Raw genomic sequence first — 25,604 nt, 5'->3', positions numbered from 1 at the left:
AAATGTCAATAGTTAGCCCTGGCTGGCGTAGCTCAGTGGATTGAGCGCGGGCTGGGAACCAAAGTGTCCCAGGTTCGATTCCCAGCCAGGGTACATGCCTGGGTTGCAGGCCATAACCCCCAGCAAATGCACATTGATGTTTCTCTCTCTCTTTCTCTCTCTCCCCCTCACTTCCCTCTCTAAAAATAAATAAATAAATCTTTAAAAAAAAAAGCGTCGATAGTTTTTTTTAATATTTTTAAAATTTTTGTCCAAGTATAGTTTTATGCCTTTTCCCCCATCCCTCCCCACCACCTCAGCACTCCCCACTTCCCTCCCCTGATTCCATCACCCCTGGTTATTGTCCATGTGTCTTTTATACTTGTTCCTGTATACCCTTCACCCTTTTCCCCCGTTATCCCCTGCCCTCTCCACTTTGGTCACTATCAGCCTGTTCCCAATTTCAGTATCTTTGGTTATATTTTGCTTGCTTGTTTGTTTTGTTGATGAGGTTCCTGTTAAAGGTGAGATCATATGGTATTTGTCTTTTACTGCCTGGCTTATTTCACTTAGCATAATGCTTTCCAGTTCCATCCATGCTGTTGCAAAGGGTAGGAACTCCTTCTTTCTTTCTGCTGCATAGAATTCCATTGTGTAAATGGACCAGAGCTTTTTGACCCACTCACTTACTGATGGGCACCTAGGTTGCTTCCAGCACTTGGCTATTGTAAATTGTGCTGCTATGAACATTGGGGTGCATGGGTTCTTTTGGATTGGTGTTTCAGGGTTCTTAGGATATAATCCTAGCAGTGGGATTGCTGGGTCAAAAGACAGATCCATTTTTCGTTTTCTGAGAAAATTCCATACTGTTTTCCACAGTGGTTGCACCAGTCTACAATCCCACCAACCCACTAGGGTTCCCTTTTCTCCACAACCTCTCCAACACTTGTTGTTTGTTGCTTTGTTTGTGATGGCCATTCTGACTGGTGTGAAGTGGTATCTCATTGTGGTTTCAATTTGCATTTCTCTGATAGCTAGCAATATTGAGCATCTTTTCATCTGTCTCTGGACCCTTTGTATATCCTCCTTGGAGAAGTGTCTGTTCAAGCCCTTTGCTCATTTTTTAATTGTGTTGCTTGTCTTCTTAGAGTAGAGTTGTGTAAGTTCTTTATATATTTTGGAGATCAAACCCTTGTCTGAGGTATCATTGGCAAATATGTTTTCCCATATGGCTGGTTCCCTTTTCATTTTAATACTGTTTTCTTTAGCCATGCAGAAGCTTTTTCTTTTAACTTTAGATTTTTTTTAATTTTTATTTTTATAGAGAGGGGAAGAGAAGGAGAGAGTGAGAGAAATATCAATGTGTGGTTGTGTCCCCAACATCCCCTACTGGGGACCTGGCCCACAACCTGGGCATGTGCCCTGACTGGGAATCTAACCAGCAACCCTTTGGTTTATAGGCCTGCTCTCAATTCACTGAGCTACACCAGCCAGGGAAGAATCTTTTTATTTTGATGAACGTTGTGGGTTATTGTTAAGCTGATCAAAACAAATTCTTGATTTTATTCACCTTTTCTGTTGTCCCTCTAGTTTCCATTTCAGCTCTGATCTTTGTAGCATTTTTCTACTAATTTTGGGCTTAGTTTGTTCTTCTTTTTCTACTTTTTGGTGTACAAAGTGAGCTTGCTTACTTGAGATCTTTCTCTTTTTTTATTAATGTGGGCATTTATTCCTATGAAATTTCCTCTTCGACCTGCTTTTGCTGCATCCACAAGTTTTGGTATGTTGGATTTCCATTTTAATTTGTCTCAAGATCTTTTATTATTTCTCTCTTTACTTCTTTGACCTAGTGTGTTTTTTTAGGAGAATGTTGTTTAATCTCCACATATTTGTGAATTTTCCAATTTTCCTCTTGTGATGGATTTCTAGTTTCATACAATTGTGGTGGGAAATGATACCACTTACTATGATATTTATATCCTTAAATTTTCTAAGACTTGCTTTGTGGCATAATATGTGATCAATCTGAAGAATGTCCCATGTATACTTGAAAGAATGTGTATTTTGCTGATGTTGGATGGAATGTTCTGTATATGTTCATTGATCTAATGTGTAATTTAAATACAATGCTTCTTTACTGATTTTCTTTCTGGGACACCTATTCATTGTGAAGAGTGGTGTATTGATGTATCCTACTATTATTATATTGCCGTCTTTTTCTTTCTTCAGATCTGTTATTATTTGCTTTATATATTTAGGCATTCCAATATTTACTAAATAAATATATACTAAACACTAAATAAATATATTTAGGTGTGAATAAATATTCACAATTGTTTTATCACCTTGACAAATTGATCTTTTACAATTGTTCTCTTCAGAGCCAGGCTTCTTGAAAGTAGTTTTGACTCCTAGCTTTCAATTCCCACATAGTATTGACTTCAATAATAAAACATCACTTCATTTAAAGCCTAGCACTAGTTGTACTAGCCTCTCCTAGGTATTTAACATTTACCCATTCATTATTAAAATAGTTTTTGTTAAACAAATATCCATTCATTATATATCTTCTGCTTATTACTCTGGAAATACCACAGTGAATGCCCAGGTCATTCAATACCTCTGTGTCAGTTGGTTTCCAGCTTTTTGCTGTCCAGTGTCATTAAGTTTGTTATGCATGAACTGTTAAGAAAATGGTGTCAGCACTGTAATCTGTTTTTTTTTCTTTTGCCACAGAATTTATTGACTCTAAGGGTAAAATGTTTTAGTTCAGAGGCAAGAATTATCCTGATGGATGTTTTAAGTATGTAATGGTAATGTGCGACTAAAATAAAATTTAAAAAATTATAAGACTATGTGACAGACAAATCAGACACAATGTACCATGTGTGTTTGCAAATCATTGAGATTCATGGTAGAAAAGCTTGAAAACATTAATAACTTTGGAAAGGCAGAGCTTTTCATTTTATTAATTTCCCATCTTTTACAGGGCAAAAATAGTTACTTGTACAAGTTCAGTATAACATTTGTATTTCAACCACTGTTCAATATTACCTAGTCCTGTGAAATGAAAATACACATAACTTATGCAGGTATGACTTAAAGAGGATGCCACCATTGAGATACATTCACAGATTTCAATAGGGATGACATGATCTCAGAGATGCCAAGTTGCAGTACCTAACCACCAAAAAGAAGGTGGGCATAGCTACTATCAAGAGTAGCAGGTTTGTATAGGCAATCAGAGTGTCTTGGTTATATGTCAATTATATCACCATTTAAAAAGTAGTTTAAAAGAATACTTCAACAAATGGTATTGGGAGATCTGGACAGCTACATGAAAAAATGAAACTTGACCACAAACTTATATAATACACAAAAATAAACTCGAGATTGATAAAAGACTTAAATATAAGTTATGACACCATAATATCAGATCTTCCACACAGCAATATTTTCACCAACATGTCCCCTAGAGGAAGGGACATAAAGGAAAGACTAAACAATTGGAACTTCCTCAAAACAAAAAAGTTTCTGCATGGCTAAAGAAAACATCAGCAAAATGAAAAGGGAACCAACTGTATGGGAAAATATATTTGTCAATGATATCTCAGACAAGGTTTGATCTCCAAAATATATAAAGAAGACAAATGACTCCACTCCAGGAAGACAAACAATCCAATTAAAAAATGGGATAAGGACCTAAACAGATACTTCTCCAAGGAGGACATACAGAGGGCTCAGAGACATATGAAAGGATGCTCAGCATCACTAGCCATCAGAGAGCAAAATAAAACTACAGTGAGATACCACTTCACACTGGTCAAAATGGCCATTATAACCAAATCAAGAAACAATAAGTGTTGTAAAGCACGTGGACAAAAAGGATCTCTAGTGCACTGTTGGTGGAAAAGCAGACTAGTGTAGTCACTGTGAAAAACAGTATGGAATTTCCTCAGAAAACTAAAAATGGATCTGCCTTTTGACCCAGCAATTCCACTGCTAGGATTATAACCTAAGAATACTGAAACACTAATTCAAAAGAACCTATGCACCCTGATGTTCATAGCAGCACAATTTACAATAGCCAAATGCTAGAAGCAAGGTAAGTACCCATCAGAAAATGAGTGGATCAAAAACTGTGATACACTTACATAATGGAACACTATGCAGCAGAAAGAAAGAAGGAAATCCTACCCTTTATGGCAGCATGGATGGAACTGGAGAGCATTATGCTAAGTGAAGTAAGCCAGGTGGTGAAAGACAAATACCATATTATCTCACCTGTAAGTGGAACCTAATCAGCAAAGCAAACAAGCAAGCAAAATACAATCAGAGACATTGAAATAAAGAACAAACTGACAGTAACCAGAGGGGAAGGGAGAGAGGGATAAGGTGGGAAAGAAGGGAAAGGGTCATCAAGGAACATGTATAAAGGACCCGTAGACAAAGTTAAAGGGGGAAGGATTGAGGGTGGGAGGTGGGGGCAAGGGGTGGGGGAGTTGTGGCAGGAAAATGGAGACAACTGTACTCAAACAACAATAAAAAAATTAAATAAAAAAGGCAGAGAAATAGAAGAACATCTTGTCCCACAAAGGTTTTTGAGTTGCTAGTTGATCATGATATCTTTAAAAACAAACTAGATAGCCTGCTAGAATATTGTCTAATTTATATAATAAGCATATCTCCATGGCTGGGAACTAAAAGACTGATTCAAGTTACCACAGTGGAGAGATATAGTTTTCCACCTGGGTCCCAGATCTATGTTAATTCAGACTTGGAGCCCCTTGATTTAAGGGAGAGCAGGGAGGTTGCTGCCTCATTGGTACTCACAAAATTTTCCCCAAGCCTTCCCTGAAGACCACTGCCAGGTGAGTAGCTTTTTTTCTGGCACCCAAGAGATATACATACAGTCATACCTGTATTCATGGATTTCACAGTCTGACACTATCAGCCAAACCCTTCTCAGAATGCCTTCTTCCTGTTGGAATCATGGCATATGCTTTCTTAATTCCACCTCTGTTTTATGCTTTCTTTTCTTCTTTTTTTACCCCTTCCTTTTATCTTGTAACATACTTTACTATTGGAGCAAAGTAATACACCAAAAGGGTCAGGAATTACAAACATAGCTCTATGAACTCCCCAAACAGAACCTCTTTGCATGCTCAGTACACAGATTGGTAAGTAGAGCATTACCAGCACCTCAGATTTCCTCCTCCTAGTCATTGCTTCTGGTTAGTAACCAGGATGACTTCTAACATCATCCATTTGTTTTGCCTACTTTTAAATTTAATATATCATATAGTATTATTTTCTACATGGCTAATTTTCTCAACATAATAAAACTAATGTTTTGGGAATTACTTCAACATTGTATTGTGCAGCTATAATCTACCCATTGTCTTACCTTCTTGATATGAATAAACAAATAATTTACTCATTTTACTACTAATAAAACATTTTTCCCCAGATATTTCTGTACTGTAGTGATAATTATGATTATCATACAAGTCTTTGAAGAACATATTATATATATATTAAATATATAATGTATAAGTATTAAGTATATTAAAATATATATACAATATATATTTGAGGGAGAATACAGAAAAACAGAATTTATTTATAAAAATGTGTGCTTATTCTTACATGTTGAAATTTCAATCACTTTCCAAGTCCTCTTCATTTGATGCAATACACCTATCGAGACCTTTTTTCATGGCTCAAAACAGGTTTTGAACTTGTCAATTTTTATGGTTTCTGCCATTTTTTGTTTCACCACTTTCACATCCACAAAATGTTTCCTTTTAGGGACTTCTTTTCATCAAGATTAACAAACAAAAACACACTGTGCTGAGTCAGGCTGTTTTTGGACAAAAGCTGCAGGACACTCAGCACACAGTGGGCAAGTGCACTCATAAATCACGCATTATGAAATGGGCAAATGTGTTGAAAGAGTCTTCAAAAGAATTCACTGAAGCTGAATGCAGCCTCTCACAACAATGCCAGTGGTACACTAATATAGAAGGGTTACTAGAACACTCACCTGGCGGGGGAAGCTTGTCCTACAAGAGGTCTACCCTCCAGAAGATAACTTCTGTGTCTTTGGGGGGTTGCTCCTGGTATGCATACACACATATCTGTTTGATTCAGTCATTGAATATCATTGTTAACATGTTCCAACTTTGGTCTTCCTTCTCTCATCTTGCTCCCACTTATTTTCTATAGTTATCAATATTCTATTATTGCTTATTTCTTTAAGATTTTTATAGTCCCATCTGCCTACTAAGAAATTCTATTGAGAATGAACTTTCAAAAGTCCTTGAAAATATTTATCTTTTCTCTTGAACTGGTTTTTCTTTCAATATTACCTTCTCAGATGAGTGCCTGCAAGACATATATGGTAGAGTCACTTAAAATCTTGCCTTTTCTGCCCTGGCTGGTATAGCTTAATGGATTGAGTGCGGGCTGTGAACCAAAGTGTCGGAGGTTCAATTCCCAGTCAGGGTACATGCCTGGGTTGCAAGCCATGATACCCAGCAACTGCACATTGATGTTTTTTTTTTCTTTCTCTCTATCTCCCTCCCTTCCCTCTCTAAAAATAAATTTAAAAATAAAAAATCTAAAAAAAATCTTGCCTTTTCTTTCTTTATTTGCTTATGAAATTCATCAAACCCAGTTAATTAGGAACTCATAGCTAGTCTCACTTTTTTGCACCTTTTTCCACTGTCTTAGTTTCTACCTTTGTTTTCACTCAGTATGTTTACTTATAAAACTAATTTTATGACAGCTATGCTAATGTCTACAGGTTTAAAATAGATGGGACAAAGGGGGCAGCAACATAAAATGGAGTAAAAATAGTCTCTTCAACAAATGGTGTTGGGAGAACTGGACAGCTACATGCAAAAATAAAATGAAACTTGAGCACCAACTTACACCATACACAAAAGTAAATTCAAGGTGGATAAAAGATTTAAATATAAACCATGACACCATTAAAGTCCTAGAGGAGAACATAGGCAGGAATATCTCAGATATTTCATGCAGTAACATTTTTACTGATAATATCCCATAGAGCAAGGGACATAAAGGAAAGAATAAACAAATGGGATCTCATCAAAATAGAAAGCTTCTGCACGGCTAAAGAAAACAGTATTAAAATGAAAAGGGAACCAGCCATATGGGAAAACATATTTGCCAATGATACCTCAGACAAGGGTTTGATCTCCAAAATATATAAAGAACTCACAAGACTCCACTCTAAGAAGACAAGCAACCCAATTAAAAAATGGACAAAGGACTTGAATAGACACTTCTCCAAGGAGGACATACAGATGATCCAGAGACACATGAAAAGATGCTCAATATCACTAGCTATCAGAGAAATACAAATTGAAACCACAATGAGATACCACTTCACACCAGTCAGAATGGCCATCATAAACAAAGCAACAAACAACAAGTGTTGGAGAGGTTGTGGAGAAAAGGGAACCCTAGTGCACTGTTGGTGGGATTGTAGACTGGTGCAACCACTGTGGAAAACAGTATGGAATTTCCTCAGAAAACTAAAAATGGATCTGCCTTTTCACCCAGCAATTTCACTGCTAGGATTATATCCTAAGAACCCTGAAACACCAATCCAAAAGAACCCATGCACCCCAATGTTCATAGCAGCACAATTTACAATAGCCAAGTGCTGGAAGCAACCTAGGTGCCCATCAGTAAGTGAGTGGGTCAAAAAGCTCTGGTCCATTTACACAATGGAATTCTATGCAGCAGAAAGAAAGAAGGAGTTCCTACCCTTTGCAACAGCATGGATGGAACTGGAAAGCATTATGCTAAGCGAAATAAGCCAGGCAGTAAAAGACATATACCATATGATCTCACCTTTAACAGAAACCTCATCAACAAAACAAACAAGCAAGCAAAATATAACCAGAGACACTGAAACAGAGAACAGGCTGACAATGACCAGAAGGGAGATGGGAGGGAATTTCAGGGGATTTTCAGGGGAAAAGGGGAAGGGTATACAGGAACAAGTATAAAAGACACATGGACAAGAACTAAGGGGGTGTGGAAATGGGAGGGAGGTGGGGAGGTGGGTGGGTGTGCTGGAATGCGAGTAAAGGACAGAATACTGTACTTGAACAAAGATTAAAATAAAATATAAACAAACAAATAAAAATAAAATGCCAATGGGAACATAGTGTATATGATTACCTAACCACTAAGCTGTACACCCAAAACCAATACAAAATAAAATTGAAAAAAAATTATTTAATTACATTTCAAGATAGAGGCTTCTGTTCTTGCCTCAAACTTTCTGAATCATCATCTATTATACCATCAAAACATAATTGCAAGAATGGATGAAATTAATATTAATTAGGAAACTGGTAACGAATTGGCACTAAATATTTGCAAACCCCTCCTGTAAAACCTAATTTTGTATGCTTAGTGGATGAGAAGTCCCAAAAGAATTAATGTACTGTTAGTCGTGCCACAATATAAATCAAATTTACTCAAAAGAGATCTTAATGATAACAAGAATAAATTGATCCATCTGGATGGTGGGTGATAAAACACACCTTTGCCCCAAGTTCACCAATATCTTGACTTACTAAGACACCAATTCTGAAAATAATACAGTCAACAGAGAGATTTGGAGGAATTTCTTAGACTTTGTATAGAAGAGACTGGAAATAAAATCAAAACATCAAAACATTTAAAAGTAAATCTCCATGATCATTGCAGAATTACATTAATGAATATTATATATATCTAATGATAAAATTCTCATAATTAAAATATATTAAAATTGTATGCTCTGTATTAATTTTATATATACATAAAATTAGTATATATTAATTTTGTATGCTCTGTATTAATTTTATATATATAAAATTGTATGCTCTGTATTAATTTTATATATATATATATAAACTATATATATATAGTTTGGGCTTCATCTCCAAATGCCTCCCATAAGCACCTAAATTAAAACTGTATAAAAGTTTGTATGTTTTTAAATACTTTTAAATAGTATTTTGATATTATCATTAAAATAACATTAGTAAATAATAGTCAAATGTTTATTTAAATATTTTAAATATTGTTTTAGTTTCCTGAGCATTGTTTCATATATTTTAAGTTTTTATTCAAAACAATGTATTTGAAAAGGTGTTAATATCCAAAGTGTGTGAGGACTCATAAAAATCAGTTGCAAAAAAGTCTGATTTTGAAAGTGGGTGGAGAAGTTAAATAGACATTTTTCCAAAAAAGAAAAGCAAATGTCTGACTGGTATAGGAAAAGATGCTCAACACTGATAATTATCAGGGAAATGCAAATCAAAATCACTTCACACTTGTTAGAATAGTTATGATAAAAAAGACAAGAATAATAAGTGTTGGCAAGGAAGTAGAGAAAGGGAAACCTTGTGCACTTTTGGTAGGAATGCAAATTAGTACAACTACTATGGAAAACAATATGGAGGTTCCACAAAAAATTAGAAGCAAAACTACCATATGATTTAGTAATTCCATTTCTGGATATATATAGTAAATAAGATCACTGTTTTGAAGAGATTTCTGCACTCCTATGTTTATTGAATCATCATTCACAATAGCTAAGATATGGAAACAATCTGTGTGTCTGTCTACAGATTAATGGATAAAGAAGATGTGGTATATATGTGTATAATGGAACATCATTCAGCCAGATAAACAAGGAAATCCTTTCATATGTAACAACAGGGTGGAAACTTGAGCATTCTATGCTAAATGAAATAAATCAGACAGAGAAAGTCAAATACTATATGATCACGCTTACATATGGAATATAAGAAAAACAAAACTCATAGAAAATGTATTCATTTCAAAAGTACACTCAGAATATTCTGATACAGGCCGTTTGGGACCTTGCTATTATTAGTTTTCATAGTCATCTTTCTTAATTAATTGCATTTTTCCTTAAGGGCAGGAATGATTTTTTTTAACCTTTATTGTTCTAACACCTGTCTCGGGAACTGACAAGTAGTACTATGCATTTAATAATGGATGGTTATTGATTTATTAAACATTTATATAGAAATTACTGTAGACCTTATACAACTATAAGAATTTTATAAATAATAAACTAATTTTAGTCTCATCTATATGTGAAGCTCATGCTGTACTGATTCCTTTTTCAGATGTGTACCACTCAAGAAAAGAAGTTATCAACCTAATTTTGGATAGCCAGAAAGTGGTACAGCTATATTTAAAATACAAGAAGCATGGTTTCAGATGACAGGATTTCAAACACCATACAACACTTCTTGAATGTGAATTTTTGTAAATATATATTTTAGTGTAATCTAAAACAGACATACGTGTAAATGTCCAATTTATAGCCTGATATATTGTCCAGAAGTGTGCAAGACAGGACTTAATATCAATTTTTTCAATATAGATCTTTGATAAAAATAGTGCAATTTATTGAAAAGATAACATTTTTCTCACTGCACTGAAGCATTACTTTTAATACAACAGGTAAATATATACCTCTCTGGGTCTGTGTAAGGATCCTCTGTTCTGTTTCATTGGATTATATATATTCATACCATTACCACATGTCATAATTAATACAAGTTAAAATATTTTGATATTTGATATAGTAAAACTTCATAATGTGTTTTATTTCTTCAAATTTCTTGTTTTAAAACAATCACAGTTTGCTTTATTTGAAAGACTTCAACATAAGGAATAGGACCCATAGATAAATGAAAAAATGCTCAACACCATTAGCCATCAGAGAGATGCAAATTAAAACCACCATGAGATACCGCCTTACACCTGCTAAAATGGCTACAACTAATAAATAAACAAACAACAAATGCTGGTGAGGATGTGGAGAAAAAGGAACCCTAGGCACTGATGGTTGTAATGCAGACTGGTGCAGCCACTGTGGAAAACAGTATGGAATTTCCTCAAAAAATTAAAAATGGAACTACCTTTTGACCAAGTGATTCCACTGCTGGGAAGATAATGAAAGAATACTGGAACACTAATTTGAAAGAATTTATGCACCCATAAGTTTGTAGCAGTGCTATTTATAGTAGCCAAGAGTTGGAAACAGCCTAAGTGCCCATTAGTAGATGAGTGGGCTGAAAACCTGTGGTATTCAGGTTTTCACAATGGAGTATCCCATTACACAATGGAGTACTAAGCAACAAATTTCTTTATATTATTTGCAATTCATCTTTTCAATTACCACCAAAAATTAAGATATTACCAATATCGTTATTTTCAGTATATGCCACTATAGATCAATTTCGGGGGAAATTCTACCTTTAAAATACTGAGTGTTTCTTCTAGCCTATGAGCATGATGTAGAAATATGGCATCTCCCAGTTCCTGTTGAATATCTTTAATATCTCTCAATAATATGTTGTAATTTTTAGTAAAAGGATTGCATCATATTTGTTAGAGTTTATCTTAGGATTTAGATATTTCTTAATGCTATTAATAAGAAAAGTGTTTCTAGGTTTTAATATTCTATTTGATCTAGGCTTACTTTATTTGGTAAGTTTCTAATTATATAATTATGTTCTTTAAGAGACATAGGGCCACTCATATTTGCTATTTATTTATGTCAGTTTCAATAAGTTATGTGTTCTAGAAATATTTTCATCAAAATATTCAAAGTTTTTGACATAAAATTATTCATCTATTTTTTCTCTCCCATATCTGCAGTATCTATAATCATTTCTTCTTCATAATTCATGACATTTAGAATTTGTGGTTTCCCTGTTTTTAAATTTATGAACAATTATAATGTAGTTTTGTTAATTTTATTAGTCTTTTCAAAGTAATTTTAGCCTTTATTGATTGTCTCTATATTATTTTCTTTTTTATTTTCTGCTCTTCTGAATGATTTCCTTCTTTCTAATTACTTGGATTTAGTTTGACATTTTTTTAGACTTGTTAACTTCAAGATAGATACTTAGATCATTAACTTTCAGAATTTCATCTTCTACATGTGTTCAAGCCTACAAATATTCCCTTCATAAACAGATTTACAGTCTCATTTGTAATAGGCTGTATTTTAACTTTCATTTTCATTGAATGCAAAATGTATAGTAATTGTAATTTCTTCTTTGATCCATTTAACAGTCGCATGCTTATTTCTCCAAATCATCTTTAATCATTTTCAAATAGTCTGCTGCTACTAATTTCTAGTTTAATATCATTGTTGTCCAAAAATATACTACAAAGTATTTAAATCCTTTGATATTTGTTGATGCTTATTTTTCTCCAAGTGTACTAAAATAAATTATATATTTGTGGTTATGAGGTACAGTTTTTTATGTTGTTAATTAATTATATTGCTCTAAATTTCTACATTTATTGACATTTTACATCTTTTTACCAATTATCAAGAGAAGTATATTCTTCAACTTCTACAATTTGATTTTTATGTACCCCAGATACTATTTCCTTCTTCACATGAAATTTTACAGATTAGAAGACTTATAGAAAGCAAATATATGACTCAATTTTCATCTTTAGTGGGTATATTATCCTCCTCACTTCAGACCTTATGGTATAAACATTTCACAAGCTGCATATTGATTATGATCTGGTATTAGATAACCATTATCTCCCCAAAAAGGAATGTTTCTCTAGTACAAAATGTTTCCACACTCATCATAATTTCTCCATTCATTCTTAATCTGTTGTCTAAAAAATATGAGAGTTTAAAGAGAAGTACAGTAAGTTTATATTCTGTGATATTTCCACCTTCAGAAATGATGTATTTGGGATGATGGGAACTCTGTAACAGAGAGGCAGCTGTGTCACTTACACAGGATTCTATCAACACATTTATTTCAAAGATAATAGTAAATAGATTTTTCCCCCAGAATTAGAGACCCATAAGCAGAATCCTCAGTTATTAAAATAACTAGATATCATTGTCCTTGAGCTTGAAATAAATTATAAAACTTAACTGGCTTATATCATTCAGAAGTTCATATATCTCCTGTATCATAAGCATAAATTTATACCATATACTAAGTGGTTCCTTTGAGTACCCTCCTTTTCTTCCTCCAAACAAAATAATCCAGTATTTTAATACAATTCTTTCCACATCCTGCAGTTTTGTATAGTAAAAGAAGAATATAGTTTAAGGAAAATGACCCTTGTTTTGATACCAGGTATTTCCTAGACTTTTGGTCCAACTTTGTGTTGCATTTTGAAAAGGAGTGATAACATTTAGTAAATAGTACTATAAGATAATTGAGTCAAAGGATATAAAGTACCTGGTGCAAAGAAATATGATCTTAAAAGAAATGGCCATAAAAATAAATGAAGAATAATATTGAATAAAATAAATTCCTATAGTTTTTATGATAACCCGTTTCACTTAAATTAAATAAGCATTAAGTGCAAACAGGTGGCTTAAAGCATTTGGCATGTAATAATTCAACTGAGTCCAATTGAATATTACACTATTTGAATTTTATTTCCATTATCTTGTTGGTATTGCAAACCGGATCTCCAAAACACATGATAACTGTGTAATGCCTTTTTTTTCTTCTCTGTAATGTTTTTAATATAAAGAATTGGGAGGTTTTTAAATTACTTCAAACCTATTTCATATGAATTTAGGATTAGAATATATGTATACTCTAAATGTTTCATGATCAATAGATTTTCAGAAAATATCAGAAATTATATAATTATTTGGGGATTTGTGTCTACCAACCATCTAGCTAGTTGTAGGCATGTAGAAAATACATCGAAGTATTTTTCTGGATATTGAAGAAATATTTTCTCTTACAGACTCTAAAAAAATGGGGAGAACAAGCTAATACTCAATCATACCGAATACTCAAATCATACTTAATACCGAAGTACTTATAATTCATCTTTCTTTGTGTCATAACAACAGATTGCTATGGAGGCATTAAAAAGGGAAATTCAACAAATATCTTGCTGTGGGATAACAAATGTCAATAACTTCCCAATCTGCTATGTTATTGCAACAACACCCCATACATTAGAATTCATTTTATATAAAAGTATCCCATTTCTACTTTAATAAATTTTAAGCATTATGTAACAAAAAGAAATGTGAAATAAAGGCTTCATTTTTACCTAACACAACAATTGGTCATCAGATGATTTAGGCCTAGTACGGGGCTCTAGTGCAGAGGACTGTTGACAAACTGAAACAATTTCTTTATTTTTACATTCCACTCTAAGAGTTGTGTCATTATCTGATGGCATAACCTCGAGGTGGGAGAATAACATCAACATTTAGTTTAATACACTAAAGAGATGAAGGGAAGTTGTAATATTTATCCTGTTAAAGACACCAGCAACACTTTGACTGTATCACCGCTACTCACAAGCCCAGTGTTCATCCTGTGGTCACATGACCTAATGTAGCCAGGGACTGGAGGAAAGTACTATTTGTTCTGATAAACCATATGCTTAACTACAAATCATATTAATCTGAAATGAGAAGAAAAAGAATATAGAGGACTTTCTAGTTATCTTTATTACATATGAATTATATGATTTGGCTAGTTAAAGTTTAAAACCTGTTAATATTTACTAGTTTTCCTTCATTCCAAATGTTATATCATAGAGAACAATTTAATTAATTTATATCATAGTTCTATTGTAAAAACTATAGACCTTCCAGAAGTAAACAAGATAAAAATATGGCCTTTAATTAAGATAAAGATTTCTCAGGTATGACCCAAATGCACAACCCTCAAAAGAAAAAATGCTAATTTTGATGTCATAAGAATAAGAACATTTACACTTCTACTCTACAAGCCACACTGGGAGAAAACATGTATATCCAAATCATATGTCTGATAAAAGATATGCATCCAGAATATAAAAACTCAATAATAAGGAAAAGCACAACCAATTACAAGACAGTAAGCAAAGGAAAAGGTTTGAACACATGCTTTCCCAGAGAAGATAAAGATATGGCAAATAAATACATCAAAAGATGTTCAATATCATGCCACACATATTAGAATAAACTATTTAAAAAATTGGCTTTCCTGTGTAGTAACAACAAGGTAGAAAAAAATGGCAACTCTCATATACCTGTGGTTGCATGTAAAATGGTAGAACCATGTTAAAAAAAACTGAGCAATTTCCAAATTTAAATATACACCCACCACTGCACCCACTTATCCCACATGTAGGTATTTACCCAGGAGAATTATAGCATATATTCTTACAAAAAAGTGTACAGAAATGGTTATGGCAACTGTATTGGTAACAGCCCCAAACTAGAAATAACTCAGATTATCAATACATGAATGGATAAACCAAGTATGGTATATCTAAACAGAACAATGTTATTCAGCAATAAAAAAGGAATATCTTTTCCACTAGTGGTACTCTGGCAACTGGACATCCACACAAAACAGTGATTATAAACACTGACCTTATACCATTCACAAAACTGAACTGTGGACCTATATATAAAATAAAAACTATAAAAAATTATTAGATAAAATAGAAAAGCATGACACATTTTTAAAATGTGTAAGTTGTATTTCATTAATATTAAAAACTTCTGCTCTCAGACACTTAAAATATTTAAAAAACAAGCCAGACTTAGAGAAAGTACTTACAAAATATATATCAAATAAAAGACTTGTATGCACAATATATAGTCAACAAAACTGAAACCAATTAGAAAAGGTGAAAAAGATCTGAACAGACACCTTACTAAAGAAGATATATGGATGACAAATAAATGAATTCATTAAAACATGCTCAAGACCATATGTAATTGGAGAATTGCAAATTGCAACAAGGTACCAGTTTACACTTATTTAAATGACTAAAATCCAAAACACTGACAAAACCAAATGTCTACAAGGACATGGAGTAATAGGAACTCTCATTTATTGCTTTTGGGGATACAAAATGGTAAAATCACTTTGGAAAATAGCTGGGTAGTTTTTTGTAAGGCTAAACATAGTCTTCTCATGTGACCCAGCAAACACATTCCTAGACATTTAGTGAAATGAATTGAAAATATGTCTACTCGAAACCTGTACAGTTTATAGCAGTTTTATTCAAAATTGCCAAAATTAGACTCCACCAAGATGCTTTTCAATAGGTGAATGGGTAAACAAAATGTGGTCCATTTATGAAATGGGACATTATTCATCAATAAAGAGAAATATGCTATCAAGTCATGGAAAGACACAGAGTAGTTATCAGGGGTCAAGGGTAGGCATAACTAAGTGAAATATTTTAAGTAAGTGAATCTACTCTGTATGATTCCATCATGGCACATAAACAGCATTATGTATTTGTCCAAACCTATAGAATGTAGAACACCAACACTTTAATGTAAACTATAAACTTCAGTTAATAATACAGTGTCAGTATTACTGATATTATATTATTAATATTATGAGTAATCATATTATTATCAATGTATATCAATATGATTATTTTTCCTTTGTATTGAATTTATTGCGGTGCATTGGTTACCAAAATTATACAGGTTTCAGGTACACAATTCTACAACACATCACCTGTGCACTGTATTGTGTGTTCACCACCCCAACTCAAGCCTCTGTCCATCATGATATATCCCCCAATATCCTCCTCAACCTCTCCTCTTCACCCCTATTATCAATACATTGATAATGTACCAATATTATATACAATAATCCATCAATTACAACAAATGTAACACACTAAAGCAAAATCTTAATAAAGGAGGAAAACATTGGGGAAGGAGTAGGGGGTGTATAGGAACTCTCTGTTCAATTTTACACTAAACCTAAAACTTCTGAAAATAAAAGTCTATTAATATATAAAAGAAAAAACATGAATGAATTATTGTTACATATATCATCATGGCTGAATCACAAAGTAATTATGTTGAATTAAAAAAGACAGACAATAATGACCACAGATTGTGAGATTCTTTTCTCATAAAATTGTACCAAATGCAAACTGTTATATAATATCAGAAACAGATCAGTAGTTGCATGTAAATGGAGTGGCAAAGGAGGGAGACAAGGGTTCCCAACGGCACAAACAAACTTGCAGGGGAGATACATATTTTCATTATCTTAATTGTGGTAATATTTTCTCAAGTGACAATGTCAAAACTTTTCAAATTATATTCATTAGACATTCAGTTTATGTTAATTATACTGCAATGAAAATCATTTTTTAAGTAATTTATATTGCATTTATATTTATAGGAAGAGATTATATTTTCTATATTTGCCACATAAGCTTTGGCATAGCATACAGATATATAAGTATGGAATTTATAATGTTCTTATTCATATGCAAAGTATAGTTTACAGTGAATATTCATCTATTTTATTTTCTGTCTTTTAGGCATTCACATTAAAAGCTGAATATAAAATTAAATATTTAAAATTGGATATAATATGGAATTTTTAATATAACATGGAATTTCAACACTGTATAATGACATAAAATATAAGTGAAGTTGCTTTATACGATCTAGTTTTCTTATTAAAACATTTTCATTGAACAGAGCACTTATTCAAAAGTATAAAGATATATATTTAAGTGTACTATGCAAAGCAAAATCATAAGATGAGAATTGCATTAATGCTTACCCTACTGTAAGTTAAAATATATTTATTAGTCATAGTATTTAGTTTTTTTAAAGTGAACCGTACATATTTCATATTAATTAATAATGTATGTATTATTTTTAAATATGTGCTTTTGGATAATTTTTATGTATATAGCTTTCTGCTGGGTTTTAGTGGAAATAAAATAATCATATTATATTATGTCTGGACTACGCATATTGCATTTGTCTGTAGGTTATTTTCTGTATTGTTTAAATGTTTCAAAATTGTTATAGCCCTGAGAAGTGGGGAGGAGTACAATAATATTCTGTAGGTTAATTATCTTTATAGCCCTATCTACTTTCCTTATTTTTTGTCTTAATTCTTCCTAGCATTACTAAAATTGGTCTTTATATTTGTTTATTAAAATTCTATCAGAGAAATTTCTGGTCAAGATAGTAGCACAGGTAAATGTGGTACTTGTATTCTCCCACAACCACATCAAAATTACAACTAAACTATAATACAACCATCATTCAGAACCCCCTGAAATCTACCAAACAAAAGTCCTATAACCATGAATATGAAGAAGAGGCCATGTCTGACTCATAGGAGGAGTGGAGACATGTAACAGGCTGGTCCCACACCCATGTGTGGTAAATAAAAATCAGGAGGGATATCTCAACTGCTGAGGCCCCCTCTGAGGAGAAAGGAGTCCCTGTCCCAGAGGCTCGGGGTTCCAGTGCCAGGAAGAGAATGACCCATAACTTCAGGCTGTAAAGACCAATGGCAACCATGGCTGAGTAAAACAGAGGGTTACTAGAGACGAGGCAGTTCCTTTTAAAAGGGTGCATACACGAACTCATTTGGACTATGTCCCTCTGAGCTCCAGTGCTTGGGCAAGCAGCTCAAAAGGCATCAGGGACATACAGGGGAGAACTGAAATGTCTATCATCAGGGCAAGGACTGGAAGGACAGCTTTCTCCCAGACAAGAGTGCTAGCAGACACCATTGTTCCTTCTCTGAATTCCCCTCCCCCATCCCACACAGAGCAAACTTGCAGGCCCACCCAAGCTATTTCCAGTGGCTTTTCCATATGAATGGCCTATCCTGGCTCATTCTTCAGATTTTCCTAAAATCTCATTAAGTGGTCCCTAGCTCTGCACTAGTGGCAGGTGGCCTTGGTTTATAGCTTGACCTCTCCTGGGCACCTCCAAGCCCAGAGCAAATAGCAGCCAACTACAGATTGCACCTGACTAGCTCATGCCAGGTGACCACAAGAAGAACACAGGTAATGGCTGACCTTGCCCTGAACCTTCCAGGAGAACATAGAGGCAATGCACCTGATGAACAGTTCCAGATCATGTCAAAAAACCACCCAACCACATCTATGCCTAAGGGGAAGACTCAGCAAGAACCAGAACCCCAGTGAAGTAAGTCACACTCAATTGTGTGTGTCCCTGTATAGCATAGCCTCCATTGTGGTCACAGCCAGCCCTTGCAGCTGATCAACTTGTAAGTAAATCCTTCCTACTGAGGTGCTTAAAACAATAAGGCTCAACTAAAATAGGAGAGTGCACACAGCCCACATGGGGGTGTGATACACCTGGATTGCCCCAACTCAGGTGAATGGGGGTGCTATGCCACTGGACTCTACAGGAAACTTATAATATAATGCCACTCTATCAAGCCCAGGAGATACAGCAGCTCTACCTAATACATAGACACAAACACAGGGAGGCTGCCAAATGGGGAGACAAAGAAACATCCCAAATAAAAGAACAAAACAAACTCCAAAGAAAGAGCTAAACAAGATGGAGACAAGTAATTTTCTACATGTAGAGTTGAAAATACTGATTATAAGGATGCTCAAACTTAGGAGAAGAGTAGATAAACTTAGAACTTTACTTTTAATAACAAAATGAAGGATATGGAAACCATAAAAAATCCATCATAAATGGTGTAAATAAAAAATGCACTAGCTGAAATGAAGACTAATTTTCAGAAAATCAATAATAGAGAAGATAAAACCAAGAATTAAATCAGCAATTTGGTGTACAAGGTATGTCCAATAAGTATCCAGCCATGCACTATGAAAAATACAGACATTTACTGTAGAAGCCACAAGATACAAGAAACATTGTACATAGGAAAATGACGCTTCAGTCCTCTTCAAGGTAGGTCCCTTCAGACCTCACACAGCTCTCCTAGCATCTCTTCCACTATTCAAAACACTTTGCAAAATCCTTTGTTGGAATTGCTATCAGCTGTCCCATTGTATTTTCATGAATTTCATCAACAGTCTGAAATCTCTTCACTTTCAAAGGTGATTTTATTTCTGGGAAAAGTCAGACATTGCAGAGTGCCAACTCTGGGCTGTAGGTGGGGCTGAATCACCTCAGTGATTTGATGCTTTGCCGAAATCTTTCCATGAGACATGATGCATGGGCAGGCGTATCATCATGATGAAGTTGCCAATCACCAGCTTCCCATAGCTGCGGCCTTCTGCATCATCCAAATAGTTTCCATGGAAGTATTTTCATGCCTAATGCAAAATGTGAAGCCAATTCGGTGCTCTACATGCTCAATCATTTTGAATACAGTGGCCACATAGCACACATATTCACTCAACTTTGTCTACCACCTCCACTGACTAATATAGTGAAGTCACCATGGTTCATGCATGTACATTCCAGTCACTCGCCTTGGCTGCCAGATTACATTGATGTCATGCAAACTAACCTCATTGTATTAACAATGTCTGGAATTTTTCCGAACAGACCTCATATAAGGAAGGAATAAAACAAACAAACACCCAAACAGAACAGCAAAAAAAAGAAAATCTTTATAAAAGAGTGTAAGGAGCCTTTGGGACAGCTTTTAATGTAACAACATCATTGGGTGCCTGAAGAAATGAAAGAGGAATTAAAAACCTATTTGAAAAAATAAAGATGGAAAACTTCCCTGATCTGGTGAAGGAAATAGATGTAGAGTCTGGGAAGCACAGAGAGTCTCAAACAAGAGGACCCCAAAGAGACCCACAATAAGACATAACATAATTAAAATGCAAAGGGTTAAAGACAAAGAAAGAATCTTAAAAGGAGCAAAAGAAAAGCAGTTAGTTACCTACAAGGGAGCTCCCATAAGACTGTCAGCTATTTCTCAGCAGAAACTTTGCAGGCCAGAAAGGATTGGCAATAAATATTCAAAGTGATGAAAAGCAAGGATCTACAACCAAGATTACTCTAACCAGCAAAGTTGTCATTTAGAATCAAAAGACATATAAAGAACTTCCCAGTCAAAAAAAAAGATAAAGGAGTTTATCACCACCAAACCAATATCACATGATATATTAAAAGATCCTTAAGATGCAAAAAACAAAAAAAATAAAAAATAAAAGTATGAACAATAAAATGGCAATAAATGCATATGTATGAAATATTGGATCTGAAAAACAAAACAAACAGATAGAAAGGAGACAAATTCATAGATGCAGAGAACCTTTTGACATTTGCCAGATAGGAGGGGGGTTGTGGAAATGGGTGAAAAAGCTGAAGGGATTAAGACGTACAAGTTGGTAACTACAGAATAGTCACAGAATGTAAAGGGCAGCATAGGAAATATAGTAAATAATATTCTAATAACTATATATGGTATCAGATGAGTGTAAGATTTATTGGGATGATCACTTAGTAAGTTATATAATGTTCAGTCACTGGGGTGTATGCCTGAAACTAATGTAATGTTGTATGTCAACTGTGATTTTTAAAATATAAATTATTTTTAAATTCTATGGGGTCACATTACCTTTAAAAAGTCACATTTTACTCTAAGTATGTTTTATACATTCTTTATATAAAAGAGAAATAAAGCTATGGGCTAAAGAAATAAGTTGTTTTTTTCTTTTCTCTAATAGGCCCTGACTGGTGTTGTTCAGTGGATTGAACACAGGCCTTCAAACCATAGGGTTGTTGGTTCGATTCCCAATCAGGGCACATGCCTGGGTTGTGGGCCAGGTTCCCCAGTAGGGGACATGTGAGAGGCAACCACACACTGGTGTCTCTCCTTCTATTTCTCCTTTCTTTCTCCTCTGTCTAAAAATAAACAAATAAAATCTTTTTAAAAAATAATGAGAGGTAGGAAATAACATTTTTTTCTTTTCTCTAATGAAAGGTAGTACAATTATATATATATATATAAAATTCATTTAAAAACATACTAGAATGTGTTTCATTTACAATTAAAATAAAATAAGGCAGTGTTTTGTTGGCTATCTGTAATAGGAAATGTGTTTGTCTCCCTAGGCAAACTGAAATGGCAGGTATATTAAATTCAGTAACACTGAGTAATTAAGGCTTTACTTTTAAGCCTTGTATTAGAGCATTCTAGTTAAGAAGGTAAATCATTTCCAATGTCTGTTAATCTTTCAGAAAAGTATATACTTTGACAGGGAGGATATAAGCTAAGTTACAAGGTTTATAAAAATTGCCAATTCCCTAATAGGGAATTTTAAACTTGTTTTTCCAAACCTAACTCTCAAATAAATAAAGCACAATGGATAAAACAATTGAAAGTGGATGGTAACTGGCTAATGTGAAATTAAGTGGTCCAGAGCTCACCTGGTCCACCACACCTGTTACCCCGATTCACCCTCAAATACCCTGAAAGATCAATAGAGCTGTTTGAATACCACTATTTTAGGGTATTATGCTTTCTAAGGTAACATGCCCACTCAAAGACTTCTCTGGAATCTAATATACATACTCTATGTGGAGGTTTGCCTGTATGACCCACTGAAGCCCACATTTTCTCATGGATTGTGCTACAGATAAACAAGTGATTCAACTGTAAGCTGTCCATCTACTTCTCAAAAATCAATAAGCCTCTTCGACTTGAGACTCCTAATTGGGATGAAGAATATAGTTGTGTATACCATATCAACAAAGCCACATAACTTCAGGGAAGATAACTATTGGGTCATATGTGTGCAGGTGGTGATGATTGAAAAACCATATATACAAAGAATCAAAGAAGAGAGAAAAATATACTGCCTTACAGTGAGAGAAATCAGTGAAACCTGCTACCTTGATCCTGGACTGCTTCTCAGTTCTCTATTCAGCTTTCCTGTCGTTGGATTCTACATTATCCATTTCCAAACAATGTGCAATATATTTACATAATTAATTTTAGTAAATTCTATTAACCAAAGGAATTTGACTGGAACAAAAGTAAAAGTACTACTGATAAGACATTACCTTTTTTCTTATGAAAGGAAGTATCTATGGCATCTTTACAAGTGTGAATGCCTGGATCTCATCCTGACTCTGATGTATATTTTCTTATATGTGACCTGGACATTACTCTTGATGTCTTTGCTTAAAAATTAATTTCCAGGAAGAGAGAATGGGATTGACTCTTTTGGCACTGTTTAATCCAAGTATATTCTTTCTGATTTTCCACTCACTGGATCTGTCCATTACTGAGAAAGGTATACTGAAGTCTTCAACTATAGTGGTAACTTCATCTTTTCTTTTTGAGGTTCTATCATTTTTTTTTATTTCATGTATTTTGGCAATCTGTTGTTAGGTACATACACATTAAGAATTGTTATATCTTCTTGGAGAATTGAACCCTTTATTACCATGAGATTCTTTTTATCCCTGGTAACTTCCCTTGCTCTGAAGGTGGTTTTGTCTGAAATTAATAGACTTACTCCAGCATTCTTTTAACTAGTATCACCATGGTATATCTTTCCCTAGGCTAAAACTCAAGCTTGACAATTACAAGCCTCCAGCAATTCATCCATTATGGGTGAAGGTTTTTTGCCTTGGGAGAGACTACCATGTTAACTTACGTTTCTGGACATCTTCCTGCTCCACTAAGCTCTGATTCTTTGCATTTTCCTATTTCTCTATTTTTGGGGGCAGAAGTTTGCTTAGTGATCTCAAATCTGATGGATCTCAGAAATGTCATTGGCAGTTGATACAGCTTTTGTCTTGTTGCGAGTGTAGGGATGGTAACTTCCATCCTTCTTCCATGTTAGATCGCATGGCTGACATGTTCTGGATAATGCACCCACCCATCCTTGTGTTGCAGAGAAATGCTATGGTTTGTGGTCACCCTGGAGAGAGAAGTTAGGAGATGATGGCTGTTTCAAAATAACATAGAAACTGTGAAAGGTTTGAACACAAAATAGACCACAAATGAAAAAACAGAAGGATAGAAGGACACAGGATTGTATATCTGCATTCAAAATAATTCCTTGAATATAAATATCTTAAATTGAACTACAATCCTGAGAACTTGTATGGCCCTTTATTATATTTATCCATTGGATATACTGTAAAACTTTTGTTACTACTTGAATAAAACTAAAAATTTTAAAGAGTATTGGTTACTTCAAAATAAATTTCCCTCAATGTATACTTTATTATATGTTATTATTAGAGAGAATTTAAACTCGACTACAGCAGATTGATAAATACATTGATTAGTATGAATTGGCTACTCCCTAACAATAATACACATAGGATAAAAGGGATGTTCAAGAATATGATGTTACAAAGTAAAAAATAATTTTACAAGTTGTGGCACTATTTTCAGCTACCTTAAAGTAATAACTGTAGCTATAAGTATGCAATTATGTCTCTATTGGGAAAAATAATTTTCCTTATGAAATTATATATATGATAAAGTAGAAATATGCAGTATTTCATACATACATTGTAGTATATGAAATGTAGATTGCAAATTGAGGTGCAAACTGGGGGCTCAAAAATAACATATATTCAGAAGTTTCTTTGATGGAAGAAAACTCTAAGAAGTAGAATCCAGAGAGTATTTTCTTGGTCTGAAAATCACTCTAAAAACCACACCAGTCCCAGGACTGGGACTTGTATGAGGTGAGTGCAGCATTTACCTTGAGCACAAAATTTAAGAAGGTGCCAAAAGTAAGTAATCAGGTAAAATCTTAATGTTATTTTCAAAGTTCAAATAAATGCAAAAGTCCATTTGAATAAAATATTAACATTGTATTTGAAAACAGGATCAGTATTAATCTGATATAAATTACTATTATCTCGCCTATATTACTATAAGCAAACTCCTAACTACTGTATTTTGCTGTGTATAATGTGCACTTTTGTCTAAATTTTTGAGGGAAACATAAGGATGCACATTATACATGGGTATAATAATCCCACGTATAATGTGCACAAAATGTGGGTGAACATTATACATAGCAAAATATGGTAGTTTCTTTGCATCTTCTTTCAACACCCCCCAAAAAATGAAACACTGCAGAAATCAAGACCATTTCAAAACATAAATCTTACATCAGTTTCTTTCATAAATCCCATCAGTGTTTTCTTAAGGTTTTTTGTTTGTTTGTTTTGTTTTGTTTTGCTTTCATTTTCTTAAAAAAAACTCCAAATTCCTGGATGGAAGTTTAATGTGGAGACCAGTCTCTTCTGGTTCTCTGCAATACAGCCACTCATGCTTTTCTTTTGTTTTGAGAATGTACATTGCCCTTTCCCAGCTCCAAAAGCCTTGTATGTGTCCCATCTGCTGAAAAGACACCTTATCTCCTTGATTGCCTAGTTAACTCCACCTACATGTCTAATTGAAGCCCTAGAATCACTTCCTGAAGATTTCCTCCCTAAAAGCAGCCTACCAAAAATCAAGTAAGCCTTTTTCTTACATATCCCTATAATACTCTATTACTCCATTATCTTTCCCTCACAGTCTTTAGTGAGACTACAAACTCCAAGAAAACAGGGAGAATGTGACTTTGCTCCTGATTATATGTCACCATTTTCTAGCCCAGAAAACATTTATTTGTTGAATAAATTAGTAAACCAAGTAAAAATAGATATTTTGAAAATTATCTAGGACTGTTAAATATCAGATAAATATAGTTATAATGTAGTATAAAAAGTATAAACAAAATTCAATATAATCTCTGCTCTGATGCTACAGTTTTTAAAGAAACCTAGCAGAATGACTTACATACAGGATCCCTTCAAAAATTCA

This window comes from Phyllostomus discolor, chromosome 5 (genome assembly GCF_004126475.2).
Source record: "Phyllostomus discolor isolate MPI-MPIP mPhyDis1 chromosome 5, mPhyDis1.pri.v3, whole genome shotgun sequence".
In the NCBI taxonomy this organism is placed as follows: domain Eukaryota; kingdom Metazoa; phylum Chordata; class Mammalia; order Chiroptera; family Phyllostomidae; genus Phyllostomus; species Phyllostomus discolor.
This window is presented reverse-complemented; position numbering follows the sequence as displayed.